The 25,445-nt window shown below is 43.8% G+C and overlaps 1 long non-coding RNA gene across 1 annotated transcript; it reads right to left on the bottom strand.

The window, feature by feature from the left end:
* Positions 1 to 734: 734 nt before the first annotated feature.
* LOC138811631 (uncharacterized) lies at positions 735 to 24,624 on the bottom strand. Its single transcript, XR_011367458.1, has 4 exons — positions 23,775 to 24,624; positions 18,216 to 18,320; positions 16,356 to 16,511; positions 735 to 821 (listed from the first exon to the last, which is right to left on the bottom strand). It is a non-coding gene; the product is annotated as an uncharacterized lncRNA (long non-coding RNA).
* Between the last annotated feature and the right edge of the window lie 821 nt (positions 24,625 to 25,445).

Below are 25,445 nucleotides of genomic sequence, written 5' to 3'. Positions count from 1 at the left end.
TTCCAAGGCTTCTCCACCTGGAGCTGAAAGGAAGGGAAATGTTTTAATTCATATAGTTTGTGGAACTAAAAATGGGCTCTGGATGTTCAGAAGGGTCTAATATTTTAGACTCAGGTCTCCCAGTAGTCTTGATCCCCTAGGGGAACAAAATGTACTTTGCTATTTATCATGAGGCTTAGAGACTTCAGCAGAGAAAAGCCAGGAAAACAGAAGCACCATGTTGAAGCATGGTGCCCTGGAGTAGGGGAGACACCTGGGAGCCTCTGAGGGGACTCCTAGAATCTCAACTAAGATATCCCAACACTCAGTGCAGATACTCTTGAACAATATACATGCCTTGCCTCCCTGTCAATTCTACACACCATCCCACCATGCCCTTCCTTCAACAACCATTTGTAAATTGTCCCTCACAGAGCTGTCCCCCAGATAAGTACATAAATCCCTTTTTCCACATTAGAAAAACCAACCTGTGTCTCACCAGATGAACAATGTCAAAAGTCCTGCCAGGTATGGATGGCTCTAGTCTGAAATCCTAACTATTCCAGAACTTCACACCCAGAACAGTGCACTTAAAGCCAGCAAGAACAGACCATAGAAATGCAGGCTTGGAGGTTGGAATCAAGTGGTAGAGCACCTGTGATGCACATGCAAACTGAAAGAGAAAGACAGGAGACACAGAAGCAGAGGCAGAGAGACAGATACATTCAAATTTCTGCTCATGTGCAGACACAGTCATCCCAGGCCTGGTCCATCCACAAACACCACTATATCTCCATGCTTTTTCAGGTCTCTTGTTTCTTCACAGGTTTGTCCACCTCTACCTGAAAGGAAAGAAAATTAGCTTAATTCACACATTTTTCCAGTGTAATCAGGGACTCTGTTTGCTCAGAATGTTCTCAAATTTGAAACTCAGCTCCCTCAGCACTCTGATTCCCCTTAGAGAAATGTGGACTCCCAGGGCAGTTGCAATTGTAAGTAATCTGTATAGGAAAAAGGGTCTTTAAAATTTACTGTTTTTATTTTACTGTAAGTCTGAAATAAGAGATTTTTGGATGATGGCATTATGTTAGAATGGCAATTAGGTTTAGAGAGAACACACAAGAAACTGCATTAAAATGGAGGCAAGTTGGGGCAGAAAATACTGACATGGTGCATGGAGACAGGTCCCTCTCTTTTCCCAGTGAAGATGAGCCCTTGAGCTTCGACCCAGCCAGTGTAAATAGTTGTACACAGTCACCTAGAGACTGCCCAAGGAGAAGCGAGGCCAGGATGCCACCTTCCCCCCAGATCCCCCTGCTCCTATACCAAGAAGCCCGAGGGCCACACTTTAAACCTAAGTAAACAAACTAGGCAAGTAAGTAGGAAAACATGCAACATATCTGGAAGGTGAGATGATGACCTGCTGCAGCATTTGGGACAAAAACACCTTAGTGTTCAGGGGACAAATGGGAAGTTACTTAATAAAGTGACATTACTTGAAAGTAAGGGATCGAGATGGATCCACCAAGCTCAGAAGGTACAGACAGCTTGAGGCCACCTTTCAGCTTACTTTTCAACATTTAAAAGTCAGCTCCCTGTCAGCTCTCCTCTCACTGGAAGGAATGCTAGCTGGGGAATCCCCTAGCACTTGTCACTCAGCCTGGCTATGCTGGACTTAGACCTCTGCTAGGGATACTGGGCACACAGCAGTGTGAACATTCTGCATGACTCCCTCCCCTCCTGCAGTTCTTCAATTCCACACCTCTCTGCTTTTCCACACCTTAGTGCTGTGGCTGAGTTCTGCACCTCTTTCTCTGGAACAGCTTTGTTCTTAAGCTGTGGACATTACTTTGGGGGCCTTCAAACAGTAGCAGAGTTTGTGAAAAATGGTGACTATCCTGTGAGCCACGCTCTTCCAGCCCCATCACTTATTCCAGCTGGAGGCTATGGCCTCCCCCTGTGCCTGTCCAGAGGGAAGGGCATTTTCCACCAAGTGCCAACTCTCTAGTCTGCTCAGCCAGCTAAAAGAATCCTGGCCCCAGGTTAAGCTAGTACTGGAGCTGTGTGGGGAGCAGAGGGGAAGGACAGGCAGACTGGCACTTTGGCCTCTCTTCAGGCAACTGTTTGTCATCATCTTGCAATTGAATTTCTGAGGACAAACTGAATGTGTTAAGTTGTGCAGCTAAGCTGACTCTCCTTCATGGAGAGAGGGCTGGTGGAAAGTTCCTGAGGAGTTGAGGTACAGTGGAATAGCCAAAGGCATCATTTTCCACTCCACACTTCTGGCACTCCCTTTTGAGTTTTCTTGGATGACCAGATAGGTACCCATGGCTTCATTGAACGCTCTGTCCTGGATTGCCTTTTCAATGTCAGCAATGTTGTAACCCATGTCCCATAGGACTGTGACACTAATGGGGTCCAGCTTTCTGGGCAGTGGCTCATCAAGAAGCAGGCCAAACCCCACACCTACAGCCAGCCATGGGTTTCTGATTGACATCCACAGTCAGCAGTTTGGAAAGGAGATAATGTCTCTTTGCAGATAGATAAAGGAGAGCTGTGTACCTGGCCTCAAGGATGTGTACCCATGTCTGCCATCTTCCTCCCCTCAAACAGCAACTTTCCTGTTGTCCTCACATACAGAAGCATACCTAGGATCCAAATGTCCTCTTTATAGGCATCATACATTTTGTATAGGAACATTTCTAGAAGTCTGAATATCAAGGCTCCACAAAACCCCTTTAGCAATTGCCCCAGCAACACCCTGATGCTCAGCCCCAAATTACTGACTTTGGCATTGCATTTGCCATCCACAGGATGTTCCTGTGTGTGAATCTATTCTTGTGAGTGTAGTGCACAGCACTCACCATCTCCTTGAACAGCCTCCTGGCTTCAAGATGGTGACAGGAGGATTTGCCAGTCCACCCTGTCCTATACTGGCTGTTGTTACACATTTTGTCATGACTCAATTTCAAGGCCTTTTGAGTCAGGGTAGGGTGGAGATACTGCCTCTTGTCTCCTGAAGTGTTAGTCATTTGGTTTGGACTTTAAATGACATCAAGCTGAAATTATTTACATTGTTTCAAAACCAAACAAATTGATGTTCACATGTTTTTTGGTCATGTGTGGGACTTGAACTCAGGGCCTGGGCAGTATCCTTGAGCTCTAATGCTCAACCACTTTGAGCCACACTGTCACTTACAGTTTCCGGGGTTAACTGAAGATAAGTGTCTCATGGGCTTTCTACTCAGGGTGGCTTTGAACCTAGAACCTCATGTCTCAGTCCCATAAGGAACTAGCATTACAGATGTGAGCCACCAGTACCTGGCACAAATAGGATTTTAAAAAGATGCCAAGTTTTAACCTTAGAAAAGACCATGAGGTCTGAAGGGCTGAGACCTTATCACGACTTCTGCTTGGTAGTTCAAGTTCCTGTCTGCCATTGCTCTGTGAAGGACTCTATGTGTTTCTGAGTTAGCCCACGGCAATCTTTTTATTCCGTATTTTATTTCATTTTTAAAAGGTTTCAGTGACATTATTTTCCAAATATGTTTATGGAACAGCCACCATTGTCAATGGCTGGAAGTGGAACACTTCCCAGGGTGTTATTTTTAATAAGTCATTACTAACCATTATGATGCAGCATGGAACTCGTAATGGCTCTTGAAGGAAGGTGGAATCTTTCCTAATTAGGTTTTTATTATCTGTAAGTAATTGTACAGGACTGGGAATGTGGGTTAGTGGTCGAGTGCTCACCTAGCATGCACAAATCTCTGGATTTGATTCCTCAGTTTCATATACATAGAAAAGCCAGAAGTGGAACTGTGGCTCAAGTGGTAGAGTGCCTCAAGCAAAAGAAGCTCAGAGACAGTGCCAAGGCCAAGTTCAAGACACAGGACTGGCAAAAACACAGGCAGGGGTAAATGATCTGAATAGAAATTTCAAAAAATAAGAAATGCGGGAATTCCGGGAAGATGGCAGAGGAGAAGCTGGAATCTGAACAAGCTCTCACATAGAAAGCAGTTTTAGAGTTCCAGTGAATAGTCCTAAGCCAGAGAATCACACCAAGTGTGCCATCACAGAACAGAGAGTTAGACAAGAGAGGGGAAGCCAAGGCAAAAAGACACATCTGAGCGCCTGCCAGCAGCGGCCGCTGCGGCGGCAGGGTCGCGGCGGCGACCACTGCCGTGGGGTCATACCTGAGACACAGATAGTCCGGGACGAAGGAGCCAGATGCAGGGGACTGCGGATTCTACTCAACCCCAACAAGAACTGACAAGAAAAAGACATCTTCATCCTGCAGTTTGCAGACCAGAGACGACCCAGGATCCAAGACTCGGCGTCAGTACAAGCCCGACGTCCTCACTCCTTCTCAGGGAGCAGAGAGGGGAAGGCCACCCCTTCCCCCCCCAGCACCGGTGATCTCCATCTTGGATACCGACAAAGCTCGGAGGAGCTGCTAGCTCCAGCTCAGGCCTTGGAATAAAACGAGTCATTTAGCAGGTCACAAGAACTTACTGGCGAAGTGACCTGCCAGACTCAGCTCCATCCAGGGAAAAGTCACCCAGCTCAGGCGCCAGCCATTGGAGTGGCTTTTCCCACTGGGTAACCAGAGCCAGAAGCTGCCCCTCCCTCTAGCAGCCACCACAATCAATTGAAAATCAGAAACCCTGAGAATGGCTCCAGGCTGGGCGCTGTGAGTTTTATCACAAAATAGCCCCAGGGATAAGCTACTGTTTGTTGAAAGGCCTCAACTCTACCCAGAACCTAGCCTCATCACTGCATCCCCCTCTTTTGTGATTCTCAAAGCTGATCAACCTCCCAGAAAACTAACCTGGGAAGGGGATCTCAAAATCTTGGGTAAAGCAGAGCATTTTTCTGCCTCTTCCAACAAACCGACTTAAGAAACCAATCAAGCCACAGGACCTCAAGCTGACCAGAGACTCCAACAAGAGGCTGGCTACAGACAAAAGGGAGATACAGGATTCTTCCCACACACACACAAAAAAAAAAATCAAAGGACTTTTTTTTTCTTCTTCTTCTTTTCTTTTTTTCGTTTGTTTTTTGTTTTTTTGTTACCATATATATATATATATATATATATATATATATAATTTTTTTCTCTTCTAAAACTTTTATTAATATTTAATTTTTGCCTCTTCTGAAAAAATAATTGTTTTCCCTAGCTTTTTTTTTTCTCCTCTTATAATTTTTATTTAAGGAATATGTGAATGAGCGTTTTCCTTTCTCTTCTTCTCTTCTTTCTCTTTTTCTTTCTTTCTTAATCCTCTTTTTGTTTTTTGTCTAGCGCTACTGAACTTCTGATCTTTTCTTCTCCATTTCCCATGCTTAAAGTTTTTCACATCTCCTCTATGTCCCTCCCTTTCTGTCAACATATTCACATTCCTCTCTAAAGAGATGGTCTTTTAATCTCTATAATAACATTAATTTTTACGTTTCTATTTTTTTCTGGTCTCTTTTCATTCCCCTTTCCGTCTCTTCCTTTTCTCTCTCTCTCTACTTGCATCCTACCCAACCCATTTCCTGCATTATGATTAGGACATAGTTAACTCTCCCTGTGCCTCCCCACACCAATCTATTCCTATTTTTTACCCACATCTCTCCCTAATCCTAATAATTTCGGGTTTTCCAAATTCTTTTCTGCACTTCGAAGTCCTTTAACATATAGTTGTTCGCTGTTGAATAGATGTATCTGTTGAACTAGATTGTATCTGTAGACTATTGACTGTACAAATGCAAACTTTGGTTGATGGTTGCCTTAAGATAGTGTTCTAGCACAAAACTGGTGCTATCTTCATCTCAAATGGGCAGAGTAAGCCGGAAAAATACAAGAAAAATGGCAAATTCAGGTATCTCAATTCCCAGTCCTGATAATCAGGGATTAGAACAGATAAAGAATAATCCAGAGGAGAGTTCCCAAATAGCTCTACAAACACTACTAGCAAACATGATAAATGAGAAGTTTGACAATGTACAAAGGACTCTGTATGAGTGTGATAGGGAGAGAGAGGAGGCATCCCAGAAGTTTATACAGGAATAACATAAGCGTGAGGAAGCTACTCAAAAACTGATACAGGATTTGTGTGAACAACTTGAGAATACTCAAAGAGAAAGGGAGGAATGGCGTGAGGAGGCAGAGAACACTCAAAGAGAACTGCAGGAATCCCAAGAAGGGGAAGAAAGAGAACTGCAGGAATCCCACAAATGGGAGGAAGCTAATCAAAGAGTAATTCAGGAATTGAGAGACCAGGTAGAGAATACACAAAGATCACTAAAGGCAGTCATGGAATCCATTAACAAAGAGCTGAAGGAAGTCAGGGAGACCACAAAGGGAATGCTGAATGGAACCCAACAGAAGGAATGGGAGTCCAAAGAAACCATGACCAATCAACTAAGTGATTTGAGAACAAACACTGAACACCAAATTAAGGAAGTAAAGAAATTCATACAAGACCTAAAACAGAGCTTCAACAAAGAACTTGAAGCCATCAAAGCTGACCAATTAGAAGGAAAAGAGATAAAAAAGAAAGTAGAGAGTCTTGACAGCAGGTTAGACCATGCAGAAGATCGAATCTCAGGGATTGAAGACAGCCTAGATATTATAGAGAAAGTACATGCAACCATCTAAGACAAGTCCAAGAAATATGATAGGTCTATCCAACACCTGGAAGACACCATCAGAAGGCCCAATCTAAGGATAATGGGTGTAGAGGAGCACCTAGAAACATAAGTTAATGGTCTAGGAAATTTGTTTAACAGGATCCTAGCAGAGAACTTCCCAAACATACAAAAAGATAGGCCTATTCAGATAAAAGAAGCTTTTAGAATCCCAAATAGACCAGACCAGAATAGGACAACCCACCGTCACATTATAATCCACACAGGATCAACTCAGACCAAGGAAAAGATCCTTAAAGCTGTCAAGGAGAAAAGGTTAATCACCTATAAAGGGAAACCAATTAGAATTACCTCAGATTTCTCAGCAGAGACAATCAAAGCAAGAAGAGCCTGGAATGACGTATGCCATGCCCTAAAAGCAAACAACTATCAACCAAGAATACTGTACCCAGCTAAACTCTCCTTCATAACTGAAGGCCAAATAAAAACCTTCCATAGCAAAGAAAAATTGAAACAATACATCTCCACCAAACAAGCCCTACAAAAGATTCTTTAAGATGTCCTACACATAGAAAACCAACAAGACCGCAACAAAGGCCAAGAAACTGCACCCAAAATGAGAATCCAAGAACCTTAGGAAGAACCCAGTTTTCACAGCCCCCAAGAAGGTGGATAACATGGCAGGAACTCCCAAATACCTCTCAGTCCTGTCTCTTAACGTTAACGGACTGAACTCTCCAATTAAGCGACATAGACTGTCTAGATGGATTTAAAAAAAGACCCTTCTATCTGCTGCCTGCAGGAGTCACATCTTGCCCGTAAAAACAAACACATTTTCAATGTTAAAGGCTGGAACACAATCTACCAAGCAAACGGCCCTCATAACCAGGCGGGAGTTGCAATCCTAATAACAGATAAAATAGACTTCAAATTAAAATTCGTGAAAAGAGATAAAGAACGTTGCTACATACTAATTAAAGGATTTCTCCTTCAGGAGGATATTACAATTCTAAATATCTATTCGCCAAAAAATGGAGCACCCAAATTTATCAAAGAAACACTACTTTCCCTCAAATCCCATATAGATCCTAAGACATAAATTGTTGGGGATTTTAACACACCACTCTCCCCACTAGATAGATCAACTCGGCAAAAACTCAACAGAGAAACCACAGATCTAAACAGCTGCATAGATCAACTAGATTTAAAAGACATTTACCAAACATTTCACCCAGCAGCATCAGAATACACGTTCTTCTCAGCAGCACATGGAACGTTTTCTAAAATAGACCACATTTTAGGCCACAAAGCAAACTTGTCTAAATTCAGAAACATTGAAGTTATACCTTGCATTCTCTCTGACCACAAGGGAATAAAATTAGAACTCAACACCAAAAGCCACCAAAGAAAGTCTGGTATCACATGGAGGCTGAACAACACACTGCTGAATCACGAGTGGGTCATGGAAGAGATTAGAAAGGAAATTCAAATGTTCATGCTATTCAACAAAAATGAACACACAAATTACCAGCTCCTCTGGGACACAGCAAAAGCAGTACTCAGAGGCAAGTTTATAGCTCTGATCTCCTACATCAACAAATTGGAGAGATCTGAAACTAACAATTTAATGACACATCTAAACCTCCTTGATAAAGAGCAGCAAGATAAACCCCAATCCAGTAGACGGAAAGAAATAATCAAAATTAAATCAGAATTAAATGAATTATTATCCAAAAAAAACTATAGAAAGAATCAACAAAACAAAGAGTTGGTTCTTCGAAAAACTTAACAAAATTGACAGACCCTTAGCAAACCTTATCAGAAAAAGAGAGAACACACCCAATTTAATAAACTCAGAGATGAGAATGGAAACATCACCATGGAAACAACCAAGATTCAGAACATTATAAGGGAATACTTCTCAAAACTTTATGCTAATAAGGTTGACAACTTGACAGAAATGGACCTTTTCCTAGCAAATATTGACATGCCAAAACTAAACCAAGATGAGTTAAACCAGCTTAACAGGCCCATATCAAGCATTGAAATATAAACTGCAATAAGAGACCTCCCAGCTAAGAAAACTCCAGGATCAGATGGTTTTACAGCGGAATTTTACAAGGCCTTCAAAGCAGAGCTCACACCAATACTCCTCCAACTCTTCAATGAAATTGAAAGAGAAAGCTCACTACCGAACACATTCTATGAAGCCATCATAACCCTCATCCCAAAACCAGGCAGGGACTCATCAAAGAAAGAGAACTATAGACCCATTTCTTTGATGAACATTGATGCAAAACTTCTCAACAAAATTTTGGCCAATCGACTTCAACAATTCATCCAAAAAATCATACACCATGATCCAACAGGATTCTTTTCAGGGATGCAAAGCTGATTCAATGTACGCAAATCAATTAATATTATTCATCACATCAACAGGAGCAACAATAAGAACCACATAGTAATCTCAGTAGATGCAGAAAAAGCATTCGAGAAGATCCAACACCCCTTTATGATGAAGGTTTTGGAAAAATTAGGAATCCATGGAACATTCCTCAATACAATAAAGGCTGTATATGACAAACCTACAGCCAGCATTATATTCAATGGTGAAAAACTAAAGCCATTTCCTCTTAACTCAGGAACAAGGCAAGGATGCCCACTCTCTCCACTTCTCTTCAATCTAGTATTAGAATGCCTAGCTACAGCAATAAGACAAGATGCAGACATAAAGGGGATCCAAATAGGGAAAGAAAAAATAAAACTCTCCCTCTTTGCAGGTGACATGATCTTGCATTTAAAGAATCCCATAGACTCCACTCCCAAATTACTCAAGCTGATTCAAAACTTTGGCAAAGTAGCAGGTTATAAAATTAACCCCCAAAAATCAATGGCTTTTCTGTATGCCAACAATGAGAAAAGTGTGGCTGAAATTAGGAAAGCAACTCCATTTGTAATAGTCCCACAAAAAATAAAATAACTAGGAATTAACTTACCTAAAGAAGTGAAGGACCTCTACCAAGGAAACTTTTATAATCTTGAAAAAGGAAATCAACACAGAACTTAAAAAATGGCAAAACCTCCCATGCTCCTGGATTGGCAAGATTAACATCGTGAAAATGGCAATACTTCCCAAGGCTATCTACAAATTCAACCCGATACCTATCAAAATTCCACCCTCATTCTTCAAGGAAATAGAAGAGGCAATCCAAAAATTCATATGGAACAATAAAAGACCCCGAATAGCAAAAACCCTCCTCAATGGAAAGAACACTGCTGGAGGAATATCAATACCAAATTTCAAACTCTACTATAAAGCCATAGTAATCAAAACAGCTTGGTACTGGCATAAGAAAAGACCTCAGGACCAATGGAATAGAATTGAAAACCCAGAAATGAACCTACAGACCTATAGCCATCTTCTCTTCGATAAGGAAACTAAAACAATAGAATGGAAGAAAGACAGCCTCTTCAGTAAATGGTGCTGGCAAAACTGGTTAACTACATGTAGAAAACTAAAGTTAGATCTTTATATATCACCCTGCACCAGAATCAACTCCAAATGGATCAAAGACCTTGAACTCAAAGCAGACACTCTGAAAACATTACAGGATGGAATAGGAGAAATCTAGGTCTCTTAGCTCAGGACCAAATTTTCTGAATAGAGACCCGGAAACACAACAAATCAAAGAAAGGTTGGACAAATGGGATTGCATAATGTTGCAGAGCTTCTGCAGGGCAAATGTCATAGGTAGCAAGATCAATAGAATGCCCACCGATTGGGAGAAGTTCTTTACTAGCCATACAACAGACAAGGCTCTCATATCTAAAATATATAGGAACTCAAAAAATTAAACCACCCAACAACAAATCCTCAAAGAAACAACTGCCCAATAAATCAGTGGGCGAAAGACTTAAAGAGAAGCTTCTCTGAAAAAGAAAGGATGGCCAATAGACACATGAAGAAATGTTCAACATCCCTAGCCATAAAAGAAATGCAAATCAAAACAACATTGAGATATCACCTCACTCCAGTTAGAACAGCAAAAATCAAGAACTCTAACAACAACAGATGCTGGAGGGGATGTGGACAGAAAGGAACCTTACTTCATTGTTGGTGGGAATGTAAACTTTTTCAACCACTTTGGAAAGCAGTATGGAGGTTCCTCAGAAGACTTCACATAGATCTCCCCTATGATCCAGCAATCCCACTTTTGGGCATTTACCCAAATGTTTACAAACAAGACCACACTAAAGCTACCAGCACAACTATGTTTATTGCAGCATTATTTACCATAGCTAAGATATGGAACCAACCCAGATGCTCCTCAGTAGATGAATGGATCAAGAAAATGTGGTATATATACACAATGGAATTCTATGCCTCCATCAGAAAGAATGACATTTCCCCATTTGTTAGGAAATGGAAAGGTTTGGAAAAAATTATATTAAGTGAAGTAAGCCAGGCCCAAAGAAGCATAGGTCCTATGGTTTCCCTTATTTGCAATATCTAGTATAGGTATGAGTCAAGCGGAAAAGGTCAGATAATGTGATGTTAGGAAAATGAACCCTTAAATATGTATTTTAATGTTTTCGTTTCTTTCATGCATGTGTTTCTAACGCATTTATAAGATTATTTCTTTGTTGCTTTGTATGTCCCTCCCCCACAGTGTAACCCCCGCTTTCACTATATTTGATGTCAGTATAACATGTGGAGGAGATGGGGACAAACAAGTGGTTTAAGGATTCAGGTGGACCTGTTGCAACAATGAGAAGTACAAAATGTCATGTCAAAACCAGCTTTACAATGTCGGTGTGGGGGCAGGAGGGCTGTATGATTGGGTGGAGGGGATGGGGGAGGCTGGGAAGGGAGATGAAGGGTAAACAAAGGAGGAGGCTGCAATGCTTGGTAAGAAATGTATGCATTATCCTGCCCATGTAATTGTAACCCCTCTGTACAGTATGTTCTCAAATAAAATAAAATAAAATAAAATAAAATAAAATAAAACAAAAAAAAAGAAATGCAAATAGCCAAAAATATATGAAAAAAATGTCCAGTGTCTTTAGCCATGCTGGAAAACTTTTTAAAAAAATCAAAACGATAGAAAGATAACATATGCTGGCTAGGATGTAGAGAGACAGATTGTAAATTGATACAAGCATTATGGTAAACAATTTGAAGGTCTTTAAATAAATACATGAGCTCACGTACAATTATACTATGTCTATTTCAAGATTATTTATACCAGCTTGGGTATAGAATCAGTCTAAATGTCTATCAATGGAGAAATTGGTAATGATCTTTCTCTTTCACACACATATATACATGCACACACACACACACAAAGGAGAATTTTCCAGGCATAACAGTGATTGGAAAGCTATCATTTGGAGCACAATTGAGGCAAGGATTAAGTAAAGTTATCGAGACAAATGGCCCAGGGTCGTTCAGATATGTAGAGAACAATGACGGCCATGGACTAGTGCTGACCAGAAGTTGGGGAGGAGGAATGAAAAGGGGAAAGGTGAGGTTTGTTTGATCAGTGTGTCATGTCCTGTGTATGATTACTACTTGCTTATAAAAAGTATCAATATTAAGATTGTCATCTTCCATGACCAGAAGAGAACCGTTTTCTCCTGCCTACATGACTCCACTGCAGCCTAGGCCCCTGGCCCTGGCCCTAGGTGGTCTTCCCATTCGCCCTACTATGTCCCTCCCAAAATCATCCTTGTAAACACAACCCACAGCATACTATTCTCTGTGTGTATGTGAGTGTGTGTGGGTGCAAGCACAGGCCAATATGTGGACTTGAACTCCCTGTTCAGTGTGAATGCTCTACTCCTTAAGCCGCAGCTCCACTTCCAAGTTTTCTGGGATCATGCAATTTTCTACCCAGAATAGATTTGAATAATGACCTGTCAGCAGCCAGCCCTAGAATACTTTATCTGCATGCACGTTCTATTTACTATAGCACCATTCACAATAATATAGGGAATCATTCAAGTGTCCATCACTGGACGAATAAAAAGACAGTACATACATATTTTAGTACATTATTCAGCCTAAAATTAAAAATAAAACTGCCTGGTACAGGTGGCTCCTGCCTGTCATCCTATCTACACAGGAGATAGGAGGATTGAAGTCAAGCCAGCCCAGGCAGGATATCCATGAGAGTCTTACTTCAAATATCCATCAGAAAACCAGGAATGGAGCTGTGCCTCAAAGTGGTAAAGTGATAGTCTGGAGCTAAATGCTCAGGGACCACTTACTGTCCCTAATTCAAGCACCAAAAAAGAACCAGAAAAAAGAAACCAACACTCAGACACTATGGATGGATCTGGAGGACACTCAGTTTCATGAAGTAATACAGCCAGAGGAACACCAATATCACACACACCCTTTCATATTTAAAGAAATGTGGCTTTAGAGTAGATAGGAGAACCACAGGACATTGTTGAAGCAGCCTCCTTTGGTGAAGTGGAGAGCCTCTGCTACCAAGAGGCTCCTGTGACTTCTCTGATCCTGTTCTCTCCACTGAGCCCAGGCTTCCTTGCTGCAGCCACACTGGCATTTGCACTGTAGGATCTGGGGGCCACTGCTATTCCAACTGCCTGGAATGCGTTTCCCGACACCCAGCTGCTCACTCCCCTATTCTTCCCCAAAACCCCCTTGCCAAACAGGTCTACTCTGATACTTAAAAATACAACCTTGTGCACATGTGTACACAACACACATCTGCAAACACACAAAGACACAGAGTATTTCCAACACTCATCCTGATTCTTTCTGCCTTAATCTTCCTTTTCATATATACTATGTAGTACTTTTATAAGTTTGGGTATTCTCACTCTCCATGCTTGAGTGTAAACCCACAGAGATAATTTTATGCTGTTCTCAGCATTCTGTCAGTCTTCAGCATGATGTCACTCATCCTGTAGGCACTCAGTAAATGTCCATTGAATGAAAGCCTACCCATTCCCTCACACATTTATTCAACAAGTATACTGCCATACATGGTCAAAGCTCTTTCCTACTGTTTTCCCATGACTCCTCTACACAACCCCTGTCACCCTTGCCTCGTGGTCTCCCCACCTGTGTTCCCAAGCCCTTTGCCTAAAGCTTTGTGACCCTCAATTTTACATATGGAGATGGTGTGCACACACCAAATAACCTGTTCCTCCTCTGGGAAGCCTTTCCATACCATCTGAACTCCTTACTGGAGTTCTTCCAAGTCTCTCTGTAAGCCATGAACCCGTCCTAGCTAATGGTCTGTGTGACATTGTGGCTAACCTGTGGAACCCTCATCCTCAGGCCAACTTTTCGTCTTCTCTCCAAGTGCTGAGCCAAATGCACTCCAGCTGTTCCACAAAGGTTTAGGAGTGTTCGAGGATGCCCATGCATCATACTGTCAATTGAAAAGTCAAAGGAATACCTGAGTTTTGGAGAGTGAGCTCATCTGGCCCCAAAAGACTGGCATGAAATCATAAAATGACTTGCCTCCTGGTTGGCACAAGGCCCTGCCCAGAGCCCCAAGGGTACACAATGCCCCTCTCCCTCATCTCCATAATGCAACCCAACACTGAAATCCCACCCAGTGCAGCAGTGACCAGGCACCCTATCTACTGCCCTGGGACTACTAGAAACTAGCTTCAAGCCAAACCCACTGCCGGGAACTGAAACCTAGTCCCTCATTTCAGGACCCCTGAGACAACGAAAAAGAACTTAGAAACCATGGAAATTCACAGTACGTCCCTCCCCATCCACCCATTTCACTGACCAATGATCCTTGTGAAATTCAGAAGTCCCTAGTTTCCTCCTCTCAGCTCTCCTTCAGCATCCGGGTCAACCCTGTCTATCAGCAAGGTGCCCATTTCTTGTATATTTTTGGCTCTCAGTGCTTCTGTAACAAAAATCCTATCTTATTCTCTGGGAAGAGCTCTGTTCCCTAATTACCCCAGAGATACACCACTGTTTCACTGGGAGCCTTAGCCTTCTCCTGCTGCGAATCTCATCAGTCTGCCTTGCACACTCAGTCTCTTGACTCCGGTGAACATACAACAGAGGTCCAATGTGTCCAACTCCTCCCCATCACACACCTGTCTTCCAAAGGCAGAATCACCCTCAGTACTTCCATCGTGTAGAAATCTAATGTGCTGCTGAATGAATATCACAGTGGTGGAGGTTCATATCCAATCTTACTGAATTTCTGCTCATGTCCACATGTACTCATCTCCATCCACATGCTCCTATATTTTCATGCTTTCTTAGGTCTCTTGCTCATTCAAAGGTTTCTCCACCTCTAGTTGATAGGAAGGAAAAGTATTGTATTTCCTACATTTTTTGGTTCAAAAATGGGCTCTGGAGACTTATAGTGTGGTAATATTTGAAACTCAGCTTCCTCCACACTATGTGCCCTAGGACAATAAACAGGCCCTACTCTTCTTCCATGAGACCTAGAGGCTTCCCCTGGGAACTGACAAGGAAAAGGAAGCAACATGCCCAAGCCTGGTGCTCTGGGGAAGGTGGTGTCAACTGGAAGCATCTTTGGGGACTCAAAGTGTCTCTCCTAAGAATCTGACAAATCCCAGTGCTGAAACCCTTGTATTATGGAAATGTAATTCTCTATCTGTTCATTTTCCACATGCAGCCCAACCCAATACCCTTTCCTTCCCCAAACATTTTTAAGTTGTCCCTCATACAAGTACACAATTTCCTTTTGTAATAACAGAGAAGCCAACCTGTGCTGTACCAGATTCACAAAGTCTAGGTGCTAAAGGCTCACCTGTATAATCCTAACTACTGCACACGCTGACACTGAGAAGACAGTAGATAAAGCCAGCCTGAGCAGACTCCATGTCCAACTCTGTAGAAAATCAGGCCTAGAAGAGTGACTCCACTGGTAGAACATCAGCCAGAAAAACACCCACACTCAAGAGAGAGAAAGGGAAAGAGGGGACCTGAGGGGGAGAAAGAAAATGGACAGAGAGAAAAACAGAGGGACATGCATACATACCTAAAGACAGACAAAGAGACAAATTCAGGAGAAAGGATTGAGTGAGAAGGAATGGGATAGGGAGAAAATGATTAGAGGAGAAGAGGAGAAGAAGAATGGTGGTGTAAAAAAGGAGAGATTAGAGACAGTAAAGGGGAGGATGGCCCAAGGAAAGGCCACAGAGGAAAAGGAGACTGAAAAACAGAGTTCAAGCCAGCACACTCCGAAATGCATACACACAAAAACAAAAAGAGAATAAAAAAACATTGAGAAACCATGGAAATTAATATTACTTTCCTCCCCAAATGCCCTATTCACTGAACACTGTTCCATGAGGAGTTCACCATTCCTTACTTTCCTCCTCAGCTCTCTTTGAGTATCAGTATCAACCCTGTCTTAAACCAGTTATGCATCATTTGTCTATTTGGAACCTTATTGCTTCTCTCACCAGAAACCTATCTCATACTTTGAGAATAGCATTGCTCCCCAAATACCCCTGAGCATTACCACTGATCCACCAGGAGCCCCAGCCCTCCTCTTGCCTCTAATCTCATCAGTCTACTCTTCAGGTTCAGCCTTCTGACCCAGTGTACACATAGAAAACGTCAGGTTTGCCCAACTCCTCCCCATCACACACTTCTCACCCAAAGGCAGCATCAATCCTCAGCACGGCCTTTGTGTGCAATTCTACTGCCCTGGGTGAACCAATACAAATAATCTAGTGTGAAGGGTCATATAAAATCTTACTGAATTTTTGTTCTTGTGGGAAGGCAGTCATCCCAGGCAGGGTCCATCCACGGGTGTGGTCCATATACAACCAATGTCCGTCCAGGCTATGTCCTTCCACAGATCCCAGTTTATATCCATGATTCCTGAGGTTTCCTGTTCCTTTACCACCTCTAGCTGAAAGGAAGGGAATATATTTTAATTCATACACTTTGTGGTTCCAAAAATGGCCTCTTGATGTTCAGAATGTTCAAATATTTAAAACTTGGCTCCGATAGCATTCTTTATTCCCCACGAAGAAAAATTGGGCTCTGCTATTCTTCCATGAGGCCTAAAGTATTTACTGGGAAATGGAAGCACCATGCCCATGCTGGGTGCTCTGGGAAAGGGGGCCTCTCTGGGGACTCATACAGTCTCTACTAATATTCTGACACCTCTCAGTGCACCTTTACAGTGCACATGTCATCCTTCCCTGTCCATTTACACCAACCCATTATCCCCTTGCTTCCACAACCAATTGTAAGGTGACTCTTACACAGCTGTCCCTCATATAAATACACAAATCCCCTTTCAAAACAGAGAAAGCAACCTTTGCCTCACCAGATTAACAAAGCCAAATTGCCTTCCCTGATGCTGTAGGCTTATTTCTGTAATCCTACCTATCTGCCAAGTTGACACCTTGAAGATTGCATTTACAGCAAGTCTGGGAAGACTCCATCTTCAAGTAACTAGAGAAATGCGAGCCTGGAAGTGTAACTCAAGCAGGAGAGAACCAGACATATCCATGAAAACTGAGAGAGAGAGAGAAAAGAGAAAGACAGAGAGGGAGAAAGGGAAAGAAGAAATAAGAGAGAAGTGTAGAGAGAGAGGAGTAGTGAGGGAGGTGGGGAGAGAGAGACAGGTTCAAGAGCGGGAAGAGAGGGAAAGGGAATGGTAGAGGGAAGTAGAACAGCAAGAAGAGGAACAGGAGAATTAGAATAGCAGTAGTTATGGGAGGAGTGAAAACAATGAAGAGAAATGGTGGGGAGGAGCAGGGAGAAGGTGAGAAAAGTGGAGAGAGAACAGAGATGGCAAAGGATACAGAGCATAAGAAAAAAAAGCACTGAGGTGTAGCATCACACACAAACACATACACACAACAAACAAAAGGAAACAATAAAAGAATAACGATTGAGAAATCTTACAAATCAACAGTTAATACCTTCCCAATCACTTTCTTCACTGAAGAATGGCACATGTGGAATTCAGGATTCCTCAGTTCCCTTCTTAACTTTCCTCCTGTCTTCTCCTTTACATTTAGTGTCCACTCTGTCATTTACTTTGTACCCATCTTTTCCCTCTTGTAGCTCATATTGGGACTCTTACCAGAATCCCATTTTGTTCTTTCAGGGGAGATCTGCTCCCGAATAGCTCTGAACTGGACCACTGATCCCACCTCCTGCAGAAAATCTCATCAGTCTGCTCTGCAGGCTTAGCCTCCTGATATCAGTGCACACATAGCAAAAGCCAGGTGTTGGGGCTGGGAAGGTGGTTCAGTGGTAGAGTGCTTGCCTTGCATGCATAAGTCCCTGGGTTCGATTCCTCAGCATTGCATAAGCAGGGAAAAAAGGTGGAAGTGGAGCTGTGGCTGAAGTGGTAAAGCGCTAGCCTTGAGCTGAAGAGCTGAGGGACAGTGCCCAGGCCCAGAGTTCAGGCCCCATGACAGGACCCCCTTCCCTCAAGAAAAAAAAAATGTCAGGTGTGCCCAATTTCTCCCCATCACACACTTGTCTCCCAAGAGCAGACAGCATCATCCTGCACCACTCCCTCTCTGTGGAAATCTCATGGCCCTGGCTAAACCAACACAAATAACCCAGTGGAAGAGGTCATATTCAATCTTACCGAATTTTCACTCCTGTCCAGATGCAGTCATCCCAGCAGGGTCCATCCACAGGCACCACTGTATCTTTATGCTTTCTTAGGTCTCGTGCTCATTCACAGGTTTCTCTGATAGGGAGAAAATGTATTTAATCCATACATTTTCTTTCATTAAATAATGAGCTCTGGATGTTCAGAATGTTCTCAGATTTGAAACTCTGCTCCCCTGGCAATCTGATTTACTAACCAGAAAACTTGGGCTCTGCTCTTCTTCCATGAGGCCTAAAGTCTTCACCTGGGGACTGCTAGGGGAAAGGAAGCACCCTGCCCAAAGCCTGGTGTTTTGGGGAAGTTGTGTCAGTAGGGGGACTCCCTGTGGATGAACAGGTTCTCTACAATACCTCTCACTCCTTTCTGTGCTGACATACTGGCACTGTGCACAGGTTCTTTCCACCCTGTCCATTCTGCACAACCACCCACCACATGTTTCCCTCCTCAAACAGTTCCAAGATGTCTCTCACACATCCGTCCCTCAGATAAGTACACAAATCCCTGTGCTACACCAGATTAACAAGGTCAGAAACATTGCTGATGGTGGTGGATCATGCTTGTAATCATAGTTCTTCCAAAATGTGACACCAGAAGATCAGAATTTAAACCAGCCAGGGCACACTCCATCTTCAATTAAGTAGAAAAATGCTGGCTTAGAGGTGTGACTTAAGTGATAGAGCAAGAGCTATGAACATGCCAACTCAAAGAGAAAGATCTAGAGAGGCAGGAGAGAAAAAGACAGATTTGTGAGTACAGTGGATGGGAGAGAGAATAGAAGAGGAAGAGAAGAGGAGAGAGAAGAGGGAAAGGGGAAGAAGAGACGGAGAGGAATGGCTTGGAGGGAAGTGAGCTGGAAAGGGGAAGAGAGACAGGAAATAGGGAGAAAGAAGAGACAGAAAAGGAGACAAAGAGAAAATCACTCAGTTCAAGTGCCAGTACCAGCACACACTCACAAACACATGCACACAACCACAAAATAACCCAAAGAAAATAAAATCAAACGAGAGACACAACATGGAAATCAACAGTAATTCCCTGTCCACCCGTCTTCACTACAGATGGTTCCATGTAGAATTCAAGAAACCTTAGCTTCCTCCTCTCAGCTCTCCTTCAGCATCAGTGTCAACCCTGTCTATCAGCAAGGTGCCTATTATTTGCCCAATTTTGGCCCTCATTGCTTCACTCACCAGATTCCCCTCTCATTCTTTCAGCTGAGTTCTGTTCCCCAAGTGCCCCTGAGCCAGCCCACCTCCTGCTGCAAATCTCATCAGTTTGTCCTGCAGCTTCAATCTCCTGGACCCAGTGCACATATAGCAAAGGCCAGGTGTGCCCAAGTGCTCCCCACGGCTCATCACCTAAAAGCAGCACCAGCCCTCAGCATTGCCTCTGTGTGGATTTCTAATATCCTAGCTGAACCAACACACATAACCCAGTGGTGGAGGATGATATCCTATCTTAACAAATTACTTTTCATGTGGGAACACAGTCTACCCAGGCAGGGTCCATCTTCAGGTAAAGCCCATCCAGGCCCTGACCATCGGAACTACTTATAAGCAGAAGGACACAAGCAACTACTATTATCCACACTTTCTCAGGTCTCTTGCTCCTTCAGAGATCACTCTCACTCTGGTGAATGGAAAGAAAAAATGCTTTAATTCATATACTTTGTAATACCAGAAATTGACTCTGGATGTTAAAAATGTTCTAATATTTGAAACTCAGCTTCCTTCCCTCCATGGTTCCCATAGGAAAAAAATCAGGCCCTCCTATTCTACCATGAGACCTATATTCTTCCCTTGGGAACTTACAGGGAAAACACCATGGCCAAAGTCTATGCTCTGGGGAAGCAGGTTCAGCTGGTGCCTCTTTGGGGAGTCTCACAAGGTCTCTACTAAGAACCGGACACCTCTCAGTGTTGACACCCTTGCACTGTGGAAATGTAATTCTCTGCCTATTGTCATCCTACACACTAGCCCACCATAGCCTTCCTTTCTAAACACTTGTGAGGTGTACCTTACACAGCTATCCCTCACATAAGCATACCAATCCCTTTTGAAACAACAGACTAACCAACCCGTGCTCTACCAGATTCACAACGTCCAAAGAACTGCTAGCTCCTGGAGGCTCATGTGTGTAATCCAAACTATTCTACTAGTTGACATTGGGAAGTCTGCAGACAAAGCCAGCCTGTGTAGACTCTACTTATTGCAACCAGAAAAATTCAGGACTAGAGGTGTGACTACAGAGGTAGATCACCAGCCAGAAACATGTAAACTGAAAGAAAAATGAGAGTGAGAGACTAAGACAGACAGAGAGAGAGAAAGAGAGAGAGAGAGAGAGAGACAGACAGACAGACAGACAGACAGACAGACAGACAGACAGACAAACAGACAGACAGAATCGGCGGAAAGAGACAGAGACAGATTCAGGAGGAAGAAAAGAGTGAGATGGAATGGGAAAGGGAGAAGAGGGGAAACATCAGAAGTGAAGGAGAAGAGGAAAATATGAGGGAGTAGGAATGAAGAGAAATGGTAGAGGGGGGAGAGCAAAGAAAGTCCAGGAGGAAAAGGAGACTCGGCGAGAAAACCAGACAAGTATAGAGTACAAGCCTTTATACCACCACACGCTCACAAATGGATCCAATAATAAAGAAAAAAGAAAGACAATAAAGAAAAATCATGGAGACATCATGGAAATTCACAGTTCTTCCCTCCACACCCACCCTCTTCAATGAACTCTGGTCCATGTGGAGTTCAGGACTGTTAGCTTCCTCCTCTCACCTCTCCTTCAGCATCAGTTTCAACCCTGTCCATCACCAAGATGCCTGTCCTATGACCACTTTGGCCCTCACTGCTTCTCTCACCAGAAACTCATTATTTGAGAAGAGCTCTGTTCCCTAAATACCCCTGAGGTGCACCACTGATCCCACAGGAGCCCCAGCCCACCTCCTGCTGCAAATCTCATCATTATGCAGTGCAGGCTCAGCCCTCTGAGCCCAGCCCCCCCATAGCAAAGGCCAGCTGTGCCCAACTCTCCCCATCCCACACTTGTTACTCAAGGGCAGCATCCGCCCTCAGCACTGCCTCTGTGGGAATCTAATGACCTTGCTGAATCAAAACAAATTTCACAGTGGAGAAGGCTCACATCCAATCTCACTGGATTTCTGTGGAAATGCAGTCAGCCCAGGCAGGGTCCAGCCACAGGCACCACTATATAGCCATGCTTTCTCGGGTCTCCTGTTCCTTCACATAATTCACCACCTGTAGCTGAAAGCAAGGGAATATATTTTAACTGGTACACTTTGTGATTCCAAAAACGGACTCTTGCTGGTTCTCCCTGCAGAAAATTAGGGTTTACTTTTCCATGAGTCCTACAGTTTTTCCCAGGAAACTGCCAGGGGAAAGGAAGCATCATGCCCAAAGCCTGGTGCTCTCGGGAAGGGGGTGTCAGCTGGGGGCTTCCCAGGAAACTACCAGAATCTCTAGAAAGATATGACAACACTGAGCGCTGACCCTTTGTGCAGTACACATGTTCCTCCCTCCCTGTCCATTTGCACACCAGGCCACCACCCCCTTCCTTCAACACCATTTGTAAGGTGTCCCTCACACAGCTGTCCCTTACAGAACTACACAAAACCCTTTCAAATAACAGAGAAGGCAACCTGTGCTACACCAGACTAACAAAGTCTAATGTGTTGCCTGATGCTGGAGGCTCTTGCCTGTAATCCTAGCTATCCCACAAGTTTACCTGCAACATTATACAGACAGCACTTTGGGAAATTCCTTCCTCAATTAACTAGAGAAATGAAAGCCTGGAGGTATGACAAGTGGGAGGGAACTAGTTATGACCATGTAAACTGAAAGAGATGAAGAGAGAGATAGGAGAGACAGAGAAAAAGACATTGTGAGAGACTGATTCAAGAGCAGGGAGAAAGGAAGACAGAATGGAACAGGAAGATACATGAGGAGGGAATAGGAAGAGAAGAAGAGGGAGAAGAATGAAAGGGGAAGAATAGGAGGAATGTAAGAGGGAGAAAGAAAATTAAGGAAGGTAGTTGGGATGGGGTGGAGAGTTGAGAAGGTGAGGATGAGAAGAGAGTGCAAAGGAGACAGAAAGAGAGAAAAGCAGAGTTCAAGCTCCAGTACCAGTACACATGCAAAACACGTACACACAACAAGCCAACATGAGATAAAAGAAAAAGCATGAAGAAATCAAGGAAAGTCAGAGAACTTCCCTCCCCACCCACCCTCTTCACTAAATACTGGTCCATGTGGAGTTAAGGATTCCTCAGCTCTTTCCTGACCATCCTGAGTTGTCATACAGCATCAGTGTCAGTCCTTTATTTCAATAAGGTGCCCATCCTTTACCCTCTTTTGGCCTTCCTGGTTTCTCTCACCACAATCCCATCTCATTCTTTGAGGGGAGATTTGCTTCCCAAATGGCCCTGAGTTTGATCTGATTCACCCAGAGGTCAGGCCACTTCCTTCCACTGTCTACTCTGAAGGCTCAGCTTCTTGACCCAGAGCACAAATAGCAAGGGCCATGTGGACCCAACTCCTCCCCATCACTCCCTTGTCACCCCCCGAAGCTGAACCAACACATATGACCCAGTGGTGGAGGGTCACATCCAATGATACCAAGTCTTTGCTCATATTCAGAAACAGTCAGCCCAGTCAGGGTCCATCCACAGACAAAGTCCACCAAGCATCCATCCACAGGCACCACTGTATCTCCATACTTTCTCAGGAATTGTGCTCCTTCTCACGTTTCTCCACCTCTACCTTCAAAGAAGGGATATTATTCTACTTCATATCCTTGGCCAGTCTAAACAGTGGCGCTGGTTGGTCAGACTGTTCTCTTATTTGAAACTCAGCTAACCCAACCTTCTGCTTCCCCTTAGAGAAAATGGGGGCTCATGGGAGGAGTTGCAATTCAAAACAACCTGTCTAGGTAATAGGGTCTCTTTGATAGTGAGCAAATAAACAACTCTGAAAAAAGAGATTCTTGGATGATGGTTTTATGTTGGGATTATGATGAGATTTAGAGAGAAATCACACAGGCAGGAGAGTGCATTGAAATGGAGGAAAGTAAGGGGAGAAAACATTGAAAGTGCACTGGGTGAATGGCGACAGGTATCTCTCCATTCCCAGTGAAGATTTGCCTTTATGCTCCAACCTAGCCAGGGTAACTAGTGTGCTCAGTAGTTGTACCCAGTCACCTAGAGACTGCGGAAGGAGAAGCAGAGTCCAGGATGTGTCCTGCCCCTCATATGCATGGATTCCTATACCAACAAGCTCAAAGGCCTCATCTTGAACCGAACTAAAGAACTCAATAAACTGGCAAGTAGGGACACAAGCAACCTACCTGGAAGGTGAGATGACCCGCTGCAGAATTTGGGACAAAAACACCTTAGTGTTGAGGGCACAAATGGGAAAGGTTGTTCAATGAAGTGACAATACTCTTAAGTAAGGGATCAATGTGGATATGCCCAGCTCAGAAGGTACAGGCAGCTTGAGGCCCCTTTCAGCTTACCTTTCAGCATTGGAAAGCCTTGGTGATGTCAGCTGTCCTTTCTCCAGAAGAAATCCCTGCTGGTGAATCACACAACCTGGCCATGCTGGCCTGAGACGTCCGCAGGGTGAACTTCCTGCACGACTCCTTCCCCACTTGCAGCTCTTCAATTGCACACCTCTCTGCTTTTCCACACACCAGATAGTCACCCCGAAGGTCTGAGTCTGGTGGGTGGTTTTCAATTTTGCTGTTTCAGAGTTCTGTACCCATTTCTCTGGGCCAGCTTTACTCTCAATCTGTGGACATTACTTTGGGGCATTCATGACTTGCAGCTCTTCAATTCCACACCTCGCTGCTTTGCCACACCCCAGTTAGAGTTACCCCAAAGGTCTGAGTCTGGTGGGTGGTTTTCAATTCTGCTGTTTCAGATTCCTGTCCCCCTTTCTCTCGGACAGCTTTACTCTCAATTTGTGGACATTACTCTGGAGCCTTCACACAGCAGCAGATTCTTCAAAAAATAGTGACTATCCTGTTAGCCACCCTCCTCCAGCCCGTCTAATGTTCCACCTGGGGCCTATGGCCTCCCCCTGAGGCTGCGCAGTGGGAAGAGCATTTTCCACTGAGTGGGAACTGTCTAGTGTGCCCGAGCAGCTAAAATAATCCGGGCCCCAAATGAAGCTGGAACTGGAGATCTGCAGGGTGTATAGCGGAAGCACAAGCAGACTGGCACTTCGGGTTCTCTTCAGAGGTAACTGAAATTCTGAGGACAAGCTGAAGGCCTGAGGTGCAGAAAAGGTTGCTCTTTTTCATGCAGGGAGAGGGCTGGTGGGATTTTCCTCAGGAGTTGGGCATGGTGGACTAGCCAAAGGCATCGTTTTTGGTTCTACACTGCTAGCATTCTCCTTGAAGTGTTCCTGCATGAGCAGGTAGGTGCCCATGGCTTCATTGAATTCTCGGCCCTGGATTGCCTTTTCAATGCCAGCTACGCTGTACCCCATGTCACACATGACTGTGACAATAATGGGGTCCAGCTTTTTGGGAAGTGGCTCATCAGGAAGCAGGCCAAATCCCATACCTAGAGCCAGCCATGGGTGCTGCATTATTTTCTTAATAGCAGGCCTCAGATTGAAGTCCACAGCCAGCAGTTTAGAAAGGAGATCACGGCCCATTGCAGATAGGTAAAGGGGACCGGTGTACCTGGACTCTAGGATTTGTTTCTCTATCTGAGTCATCTTATACCCCTCAAATGGGAACTTTCCTGTTGTCATCATATATAACAGGATGCCCAAGTCCCAAAAGTCCACCTTGTACCCATCGAACATGTTGTATAGGAACACTTCAGGAGGGTGGAATATCAAGGCTCCACAAACCCCCTTTACCAACTGCCCTGGGGACACCCTGATGCTAAGGCCAAAATCACTGACCCTGGCATTGTGGTTGGTGTCCAACAGCAAGTTGTCGACCTTCAGATCTAGGTGTGCAATACCGTTCTCAGCTCTTTCTTGAGAAGAACTTTGACCGCCACTGTGGTGTCTGTGAGGCAGTGATGGGCCAGTTTTACATAGCCAAAGCTGCCGTAACCAATGACCTCTCTTAAATTGTACTTTCCAATGACAGTGATCTCCTCCTCCCTGGGGAAGGAACTAAAGTTGTATATTAACATCTTGCAGCTGGAATGGCAAGTGATCAAGA

This window comes from Dipodomys merriami, unplaced genomic scaffold (assembly GCF_024711535.1).
Source record: "Dipodomys merriami isolate MVZ:Mamm:240054 unplaced genomic scaffold, mDipMer1.0.p SCAF_541, whole genome shotgun sequence".
NCBI classification, from domain to species: Eukaryota; Metazoa; Chordata; class Mammalia; order Rodentia; family Heteromyidae; genus Dipodomys; species Dipodomys merriami.
This window is presented reverse-complemented; position numbering and strand designations above follow the sequence as displayed.